At 37.0% G+C, this 11,027-nt stretch overlaps 1 long non-coding RNA gene across 1 annotated transcript; it reads right to left on the reverse strand.

Moving 5' to 3' along the window:
* Positions 1-7,352: 7,352 nt before the first annotated feature.
* Positions 7,353-7,893, reverse strand: LOC127617693 (uncharacterized). The gene is made up of 3 exons (XR_007967374.1): positions 7,810-7,893; positions 7,612-7,632; positions 7,353-7,451 (listed from the first exon to the last, which is right to left on the reverse strand). It is a non-coding gene; the product is annotated as an uncharacterized LOC127617693 (long non-coding RNA).
* Positions 7,894-11,027: the final 3,134 nt, after the last annotated feature.

Raw genomic sequence — 11,027 nt, forward strand, 5'->3', positions numbered from 1 at the left:
CCAGAGATATTAATCCTTATTAATATTCTATTGATTATGATAACTGAATTAAATCTTTGATGATTGTTGAATTCAATACGATCAATAAGCCAGTGTTAATTCTAATCAATGTTCCATTGATTTTAATAATGAATGATTATCTTTGATAATAATTAATATCCTATTAAATTTGATAATTGGTGGATATCTTTGGTGATTGTTGATTTAAAGGATTAAAGAGCATTGATTCAAATCAATGTTCTTTTGATTTTAATAATTGATAATTATCTTTGATAATTATTAATTCTTGCTTATAACCAAAACAGGGATTTTCATGTTTTGTTACATACATGTGTAATATTCATGAAAGCATGTCACATTTAGTATGTAAATGCTTGTTTACGTAGAGAATGTTGATGACAACGAATGTCATGTCTCTTGCACTGGTTTCAAGATATAAAAGTTCATGATTAAACATTCACTAATTTGAGCAGAAAGAATGTAAGGATTCTCCACACAAAAGTTTGTAAATCAACTATGAAAGTACAGACCAATAGACCATGTGACTCTGAAATGCCACTTCTGATTGGTTCAGGACACCTTTGGGTTGTGGCCAATTTCAGTTCAAAACTTTCCTACCAAGAAATAATTCTCTCTCTTCTGCTTAGAACTCATCTCTTCGGCTCTCTAGCTTCTTCCTAATCCTCCGTGCCATGTAGAGTCCAAGAAAATCTTGGGACACAAAAGTCCAGAGGAAGCCTTTCACTCTCTGCTCTATGGTTCACACACCCAACGGGAATCGCGACTCGTCCTTGCAGCAGGCCTCCCTTCAAAACCCATTTTATCAGCCATCCAGACAATAACTATCCACAATCACAATGGAGTCCAAAACATTGATGGAACGAACTTTCAACAAAGAGCCAAAGAACCAAGCAACACAAAGAAAACAACACAGGGAAACACAATGACATGCAAGTACATCTCCAGACTTTTGCTCAAAGTGCTGGTGTCATCATCAATCGGCTGCGAACAAAACGGGTTTGCAGTCGGTCACAAGTTTTCTCCATTCTGTTCGATTACTGGCAGCTCTTCGCATCTCGTCAGCTGTTGGTGGCATGTCATTGTTGATTAGTTTGCCGATGTATGTATGGTATAATGTGCGTGGCTTTCCTCGGCTTCGTTTGCCATGTCGTTCTTCGGGCGCATATAACACATACTTATTAATTTGGTCATTTGGGTCTCTTCTAAGTGAGTGGCCGACGAAGCGTAACTGCCTTTGTTGGATTTGAAGGATAAGCTGGTTCTTTTCGACTGCTTCGTATACAGCTTGGTTACTTATTCGATCCATCTTCTTAATGCCGAGCATGATTCTGTAGCAACTGGTGGCAAAGCTGTTGAGTGAGTTTTGCATTTTCTGGTTGATAATCCAACTTTCGCAGCCGTACAGGAGGATGGAGATGCACGCTGCTTCAAAGATGTTTAGTTTGAGTTTGATTGGAAGAGTTTTTGATAGAAATACATCCTTCGTTTTCCAGAATGCTCCCCACGCTTGTCCTTTTCGTGCTCTGATGTCTATTTCGCTCAACGCGATGTAAGAGCCAAAATACTTGAAGTCTTTTGTCCATTCGATTTTTTTGTCCATCGAGTTCGATGAATTGATGTAGGTTGATCGGCGTCTCTGGCCCAGCAAGCTCTTGGTTGCTAAATGCTTCCGTCTTTTTAATGTTGACCTCAAGTCCTACTCGTTTTGCCCACTTTGCTGTTGTTTGAAGTTGAGCTTGCGATTTTTCTAGATTTTGCTGCTTGTTGTTGTCGCCGCCCTCGAGCAGCGCAATGTCGTCTGCAAAGTCGAGATCGAACAGTGAAGTGACTGGATATCTCGATGATCTAGATAGATTCGTCGTGAAGCCATGTGAGCCCGTTGATATTGCATGCTCTTGTTCTGCTTTCTTTAGGACGAAATCTATGACGATGATGAATAGAAAGGGAGCTAGTGTGTCTCCTTGAAGAACTCCAGTTGAGATGTTGAACTGTTCCGATAGCTTACCCTCAACCATTACTTGACTTTTTGAATTGTTGTAGATAGTGCGAATCACTCTTACGATTTTATCGGGAATTCCGTAGTGTCGCAAGATGTTGAACAAGACGTTTCGTGTAACCGAATCGAACGCTTTCTTAAAGTCGACGAATATGATGTAGAGGTCTAGGTACTTGTCGATGGCACCCTCGATTATTCGTCTAAGTATGTGAACTTGTTCGGTGCATCCTCTTCCTCTTTGAAATCCTGCTTGATTCTTTCTTATGATGTCGTCGACTGGTTTTCTTATTCGATTAAGAAGAATTTTATTATAGACTTTCGCCACGACATCAAACTGATCCCTCTGTAGTTATTCATCAATGTAAGATCGCCTTTCTTAGGCAATGGAACGATGAGACTGGTGGTGAATTGCTCTGGTGCTTTTTCTTGCATGTAGACATCATTGCATATGTTACACAGCTGTCTGACTGCGTGGGGGCCTCCATATTTAAGAGCTTCCGCAGTAATGGGATAGTCGGAACCTGGTGATTTGCCATTTTTGAGTTCATCTACGGCCATTTTGACTGCGTCGAGCGTGAATGGGCCTATATCGATTTCTAAGTCTCTGGTAGCTGGCTCGATGTGTAGATGTTCCGTGACTGTTTCATTGTTCAGTAGAGTTTTGAAGTAATTTTGCCATTCATCTAGCAGTTCCTTAGAAGAATTGATATTGCTACCGTCTGTTTTCTTCATTTTATGCTTGTTTATTGATTTTGTTTTGCCGCTGATCTCATTGATAACTTCCCATGTGGTTCGTAGCCTGTTTTCTTTCGCAGCTTCCTTGAGATGCTTGAGTTTCTTTGATAGAAAGTCGATTCTGTCCTGCTGGTAAGACTCGAGGAGCTTTTGACTTAGATCATGGCACTCTTGCTTTTCTTTTCGGTCTCGTTTGGCTCGATTTCGTTGGTCAAGTAAGTTTGTTGTTCGGCTTGAGACCCAGTTTTTAGGGGCTTTTTTCTTGATAAGACCGACTGTTGATTTAGCCGCTTTTTCGATGGTTGCTACAAAGTGGTCATATTTAGTTTGTACGTCTTCGTCTTCACTTAGCACGCTGAAGTGGTTTTTGATTGCGATCACATATTTGTTTTGTAGCTCGTTATTCTCTTTTAGCTTCCTCCAGTCGTATTTTGGTCTCTTGTTTTTATTTTCGACTGGTGCGCGCAGACTGACTCTTATTTTCGCGTTGACTATGCGATGATCTGAGCCAATGTCTACTGTGTTATATGCTCGAATGTGCTTCACTGAGTTTGCCCATTTTCCGCTTATAAGTATGTGGTCAAGTTGTGTTCGATTTTTGTCTACGTTTTCCTTTCTATTAGCGTCAGGTTGCCACGTCCAGATTCTAGACTTCTTGTGCGGGAATCTGAACTGAGCAGATCTTGTGTTTGTTGTCTCGCAGAACTCTACAAGTCTACTGCCATTGTCATTCGTCTTCTCGTGCAGGGCATGTTTGCCTACTGCTCTCGGGTTTGATATACTGCTATCGAGGCCGATTCTTGCGTTGAAGTCACCTGCGATGACAAGCATGTTGTGTGGTGGTACTTCTTGTGCGCACTTTAACAACTTGGCATAGAACTCGTCTTTCTCTGCTTTTGACTTTTCTTCGGTTGGTGCGTATGCAACTGACAGTTGTTATTGGATTGCCAGCGAAATTCGCTTTCATTATTCTGTCTGACACTTTAGTTGTTGATGTCATAGTTTTGGCTGCTTCACTGTTTGTAAGAAGGCCAATTCCTCCGACATGATTTCCCTGAGATGTTTTTGTTGCTGAGCAGTAGTCGAATCGCCATTCTTTATTGTTGTAGGTTTCTGTATAGGTATTGATGTTGTCTGAGGCTGGTAGTCTATGCTCTTGTACTGCGACAATATCTATATTTTTGTCTTCACAGCCATGGATGAGCTGGTGAAATCTTTCTGATTGTTCGAAAGTTTCAGGTGTTAAGAGTATGCCGTCTTTGTTTGTTCTACGTAGCGTTCGGACATTGTATGTTGCTACATTGGTTATTTTACGATGGGAGAAGTGGCGGTGGGAAGCCGAGTTGGTGGTACTTTTGTTGTCCTGTATTATCGCTGCATTGTCGGGTGTATACACCGTCATAAGTGAATTAATCGCACAGCGACACGACGAAGACGGTTTGTTGCCCGGAATGGGTACTTCTTTTGTGACTTTCGGAGTAGTTTTATTTAAGCCATGCGGGTTACTAGCCCTACACAGCCGATTGCATTTTTTACGTCATGCGCATGACTTTGCTGATTGCATCCTTTGATTTTCGTCTCAGGATGGGCGGTGAGGTCGCCACACTCTACGCCAAAAGAGTGCTGATGTATTACTTAAATATTTTGGTTAATCCGATTGCAAATCGATTTAGACTCAAAGAAGGATAACTGGTTCTTAAAGCATTGCCAACGGACTCCATAATGTTAATTTTCTCTGTATTGATCAATTATTTCACATTGTGTCACTACTCACCAACCTGTTTCATGTTGTATGTGTTAGATTAGTTTTATGTTTAGAATAGCAATAAAGTCTGTCTGTATTCAAAGATAATTTGACTGTGGTATATTTTTTTTATAAATCTCATCCCTGTTTTAAAAGATTTAGCTACAAAGCTATACCTAAATATGCATGATATTATTTTCAGTATGCCATGAGAATAATATTACTCCAATAAGTGAATGAATCATAATTCACTTAATAAAGCTAATTCCTTATAATAGAAATTGTGAGTGGTTACAACGAGAAGTTGTATTATGATTTTAGTGGTGGAGAATTTTATTCAGAAAAATTATTTTAATTATTAAACATTTATCTTGCTTATAAATGGTTGTCGATCATGACTAATTCCATTATAAATGTCCTTACATAATGATGTAGAATAAGGACAGTTTAAATTAATTCCTTGCTCACATACTGTTCCTACATATAATGGTGGAGGTACGCAGGCACATTAATCAGTACAGTATACTACCAAATTTCCTACATGGGTTATGTCGACATAAGACTCGTTTTATTGTGGATATAGATACTTTTCTACCTGTTTCCTTCAGCATCTTTACAAGCCCTGCTGAAAAATCCAGCTTAAACCAGCCTAAGATGGTCAGGCTGTTCTCCCAGCCTGGTCATAGCTGGTTTATCAGGCTGGTTTTAGAGGGGTTTTGAACACTTTTTTTAGCTGGTCAGGCTGGTCAGTGTTGGTTTAGGCTGGTCTTAGCTGGTCAGGCTGGTTTTAGCTGGTCAGTGTTGGTTTTAGCTGGTCTTAGTTGGTCAGGCTGGTCTTAGCTGGTCAGTGTTGGTTTTAGCTGGTCAGGCTGGTCTTAGCTGGTCAGGCTGGTTTTAGCTGGTCAGTGTTGGCTTTCCCAGCTAGCCAAATTACGTGACCATTAAGTAACGGCAACGTAATCACATTACAAATCTTTTGTCGTGGCAACGTAAGTGGTTACGTCGTGACAACCGGAAAAGTGAAATTCCTGGATTCGTCGCCACAATGTAACTTTGTGACGATGCCTGTTTGTCGTAGCAACGTTGTGGCAACGTAGATACTTTTCTACCTGTTTCCTTCAGCATCTTTACAAGCCCTGCTGAAAAATCCAGCTTAAACCAGCCTAAGATGGTCAGGCTGTTCTCCCAGCCTGGTCATAGCTGGTTTATCAGGCTGGTTTTAGAGGGGTTTTGAACACTTTTTTTAGCTGGTCAGGCTGGTCAGTGTTGGTTTAGGCTGGTCTTAGCTGGTCAGGCTGGTTTTAGCTGGTCAGTGTTGGTTTTAGCTGGTCTTAGTTGGTCAGGTCTAATTTGCCCAAAACTATCTTTTGGGCAAATGAGTCTTTTTCAAAATATACAAAAAATATATTTGCTAAAATATTTGTCTTAATACATCTACAAATACATTTTTTGGGCATTTTTGAAAATATATTTTAAATATATTTTAAAGGCATTTAAAAATATATTTTGCCCTCCATATATTTCAATACAAGAAAATACACACATGTAAGATTTGAAGAAAATCTTTATATGATGTCTAAAATGTGAACATGTATGTAACACATTTGAATAAAAATCAAGCAACGAACATACTTTAAATTTCTAAAAATTAACTTTTTTTCAAGCCATCTTAGTTCCCCCATCTTAGAATTCACTGCAAATCCCAAAGCTCCTCTGGACACATTGGGAAACTTCTTCACTGCCACTGTAAGAGACAAAAATCACAGCTATATTTTAAAGGGATGGTTCAACCAAAAATGAAAATTCTGTCATTAATTACTCGTCCTCGTGTTATTCCAAACCCATAAAACTTTCGTTCATCTTCAAAACACAAATTAAGATATTTTAATGAAATTTGAGAGATTTCTGTCCCTCCATTGACAGTCCACGCCAATTTAACTACCAATTTAACGCTTCAAAAAGTTAATTCATAAAAAATTAAAAAAAATCTTCATTTGTGTTTTTGAAGATGAACTAAAGTCTTACAGGTTTGGAACAACATGAGGGTAAATTATGAAATTGTTTTAATTTTTTGGTTGAATTAATCCTTTAACTGAATTTTTCTAGTAAATTTTCCTTTCACCAACTCTGTATCCAAAATCAAATACATATCTACTATACAGTATTCGAAAAAAAGTATGCCAACATGGTAGTATGTCCGAATTCATAGTATTTTAAAAAATAAATAATTAAAATTCAAAATTTAATTCATATAGAACATACATTTTTAATGGTTGTGAAGTAAATTCAAATACAAATGTAGTACCTACTCAAACAGTATGATGCACAGCAACTATTGACTTACCATATATTGCTGCCATGGTGTCCTTGTCAAGGGCATTCCTTCTCTCTGCACCACAGTCAGTTTTACTCATTCAGTTTTACTCATTCCTCCTACAAAAGACAATACACGATACATGAACATTTGTATAGGGTACAGAGGGCATGCACCATTGTCTTCAAACTAGTTTTAAATTTCCAAATATTTTTGTTCACCTTAACAGTGGAACTGAAGAAAAATAACTATAGGTATGCTGGATTTGATGGATGTTTTGGACAGTAAAGGAAATAATGAAGGAGAGGTAGAATTAGCCTTTTTTTACACTACTCTGTAGTTTTTACCCAGCAACGCTGCAATGATATAATTTGTGTGCGAACCTTCGGCAACAAGCAGCTGCGTAGAGCAGGCTTAAGCATTGATGCAAACTTCACAATTTTGTTGCTAGATTTAGCAACTTTTAAACTATGACCTGGCCTTCGAAACTGTTTACCTTTCAAATTGCTGTGGATCAGAATCTCCAGTGGGAAGGAGGCCAGTAAAAGAACATGTACCATTGAAGTGGCTGTTTGGGTCTGCACGGCAGAAGTCCATTGATGCTTTAGAATGGTTATACCTGTGCCATGTGCTAACTCCACCTGTGGTTGTGATCACATAAAAAGAGGTTTACAATATAAATTATTTTCAAATAAATTATTTAAAACTCAACTTAAGTTTTTATTCAGCCATTTCATCCATCACAGAAATGCATAACAAATCTGTATGTACAGCCCTAAATCCTCAGCAAAAAGTACTTACATAATTAGCATCACTGCAACACTAATAAAAGTAAAAATGACAAAAAAATAATAAAATTAAATGTTATTACAGACGGACAGTTTACAGACAGGAAGAGCTTACCTACAAACATTTACACACTTTATTAAGAATTAACAAAGCAATGACACTGATGTAACTGCACAATGTATTTTTGCAAGGTGAAAACAAAATACTTACTTTGGCAGAACCAGACAGAGAAGACTTGGATGGAGCCTTTGGCACCTGTGAAGCAAAATATTGATAGATTAAAAACAATACACATAACTCTGAGCATCATAAAATCTTTGTAGAAGTATTAGAATATCAGAACTTTGCCCAACTATCTAAACATTACTGCTTTTAAGTCATGTGACTTATATTTTGATGGATGTATGATGTGAATACACCCATAAAATGCAAGTGAATATGAGTTTCATGTTCTGAAAAAGACAAAAAGCTTAATTGTAACCATAAGACTCCAGTAGTTTAATAAATGTGTTCTGAAGCAAATGTCTTCATGATTTTGGGTGAGAACAGACCAAAACATTCCTCCAAAATATACCTCTACTGTAAATCTTGACATCAGCAATCAACTTAATGATCATGATTAATTAAATAACTTCCTGGTTCTACCTAGTGCTCTCTGCATGTGTTAAGCACTAGGACTGTATGTCTACAGTGCATCCGGAAAGTATTCACAGCGCTTCACTTTTCCACATTTTATGTTATAACCTTATTACAAAATGGATTAAATTCATTATTTTCCTAAAAAATCTGCAAACAATACCCCATAATGACAACATGAAAGGTTGTTTGAAATATTTGCAAATTTACTAAAAAGAAAAAAAGAAGAAAAAAAAAAATCACATGTACATAAGTATTCATATAGAATCAATTCCATGCCACATATATTTGCAAAAATATAAAGTATTGCAAAATATAAATAAAATATAGCAAAAACCAAGATGTAATTAATTGCAAAAATCAATGACTGTTGTAAAATAATCTAAAGATCTTTTATCCTTTTTTATCTCTGCAACAGATTTTTAGGCAGCAATGATTTTGCCACACATCTTTTTCTTTGCAATGCCTACTAATTATTTTGCAATGCTCCTTTTAATCTGCATTTCCATCACGTGTGAGCTTGTGATACCGTTTTGCCTTTGCGCGTCACTTTTCTCTGCGTTTCACTTTATGGCACTGTTTTGACGTGGGGGTGGAGTCAGGGGATTGGGGCGTGTACAACGGGCTCAGTGATGCCTCTCTGGAAGTAACGTCATTAGCTTGAGACACGGATCAAACATCATGGCTGAGCCTCAGGTATATAAAGTTGATTGTTTAAGGAAACTCATTTTAAAATATTCAATGGGGTATACCCGTCAAGTGAATTTTTAAGACAACGGTTTAATTTTGAAGAAAATGTCAATTTTGTCAAATTGACAGAGACGTTCTGATCATCTTTTTTTCTTCAAATACTTTTTGGGAAAATATGTCTTATTGGTTGGAATCAAAGATTCACTCACTGCCCACTTTTGCTAGGAAACATGTTATGTTTGGAGTGCTGTTGGACGAGAAAAGAAATGAATTTCTTATTAATGTAATGTTGATACTGGGCACATTTTTCATTCATAAGTCCAAATGTATGAAGACGAAACCTTATTTTTCTGTATTTAAAAGAGAATTGATTTGTAATTTCTTTCCAGCGTTGGAATGTATGTAAAGTAAAAAGGCCCAGAAATTGGCTGGAATAATAAGAGACCTTGAGCTCTTAAAAGAGGAATAAAGAGACCCCTCTGTATTTGTATTTTTTATTTTATACATATAATTTATTTATTTTATTTTAACTGATATGTGCCTTGCTTAATACTCATTTACCTGTACTTACCAATGCCATTGTAGATGTACATTCTGTTTTTTGTTCTGTTCTTGGTGTTCAATAAAAAAAAAAAATTGTTTCCTTTTATTTAATTAGCATTAAATGTGCTTTAACAGCGTTTGCTTCAGATAAATTAGAGATCAGTTAAAGCGGTGGATTTATTAGCCATACTCGCTAACATAGCCAGCATCTGCAGTTTATTCTCTCTCAATTGATTGGACTATTGATTGATTCTTATGTTTATTTTATAGATTATAATTGTCTATACCATAGTATGTTGTCTTCTAAAAAAAAATGTAAACTCCATATTTAAAAATATATAAATAGATGTTACATTATCACTGTTAAAGGACACAATAAATAGATTACAAATAAAAAGTTAAACGATCGTAACAAATAAGCATCCCAGGAAACGATCTACAAACAATAAAAGAACATCACTTATGTTAATTGTGCAAAAGCAAAACAAATTTAACAGATTGATTCTTAAGAGTAGGTGCTGATAACCTGGTTATATCCTGCTCTACTCGAGGCAGAGAAACAGCAGGAGAAAGCTGTTGTTGTTGTTGTTGCTGCTGACCCTGAGCTGCCTGAATATGACCGAAGCTTTGAGTCAGAACACTAATAAGATTCGTCACGACATCTAGATATTCTCTCTGCTAAATGTGACATGGCAAATAATTACATGAGATGACCTAGATACACGTACATTTACTGTGAGCATTGTACTTAAGTAGCTTGTGAACAGGTTCGTTGAGCAATGGAGGAGTCAGGAGACAGCGAAGCAGGTTTGAAATCAGCACTTTAATTTCTTTCACGAACATAAGACGGTCACCGCCGTAGAAATGTAAACATAAACAAAACAATATCACACTCAGTCTGTGGAGCTTTCTGGATCTACTCCCTCTCGACACTTGGCGTCCCTTTAAATGTCTTTCTCCATATCACTACAACAAGACACAGGCGTTAGAGATAATTACAAACCAGGTGACAAGCCTCACCGCTCGCTCTCTCTCTCCCGCAGACTGACACACGACCACGCCCCCCATGCCACATAGCTGTATAACGCAGGGTTAAGAATATAGGGGATGTGAACATTTTATATTTCAAAACTTTATTTTTAAAGACAGAACACATGCACGTTTGTTAGGATCGTTTAACTTTTTATTTGTAATCTATTTATTGTCTCCTTTAACAGTGATAATGTTACATCTAAATATGGAGTTAACATTTTTTTAGAAGACAACATACTATGGTATAGACAATTATAATCTATAAAATAAACATAAGAATCAATCAATAGTCCAATCAATTGAGAAAGAATAAACTGCAGATGCTGGCTAAGTTAGCGAGTATGGCTAATAAATCCACCGCTTTAACTGATCTCTAATTTATCTGAAGCAAACGCTGTTAAAACACATTTAATGCTAATTAAATAAAAGGAAACAATCAACTTTATATACCTGAGATCCAACTGCATGCCTGTGCTCAGCCATGATGTTTGATCCGTGTCTCAAGCTAATGACCTAACTTCCAGAGA

Source organism: Xyrauchen texanus, chromosome 24, assembly GCF_025860055.1.
Source record: "Xyrauchen texanus isolate HMW12.3.18 chromosome 24, RBS_HiC_50CHRs, whole genome shotgun sequence".
In the NCBI taxonomy this organism is placed as follows: Eukaryota; Metazoa; Chordata; class Actinopteri; order Cypriniformes; family Catostomidae; genus Xyrauchen; species Xyrauchen texanus.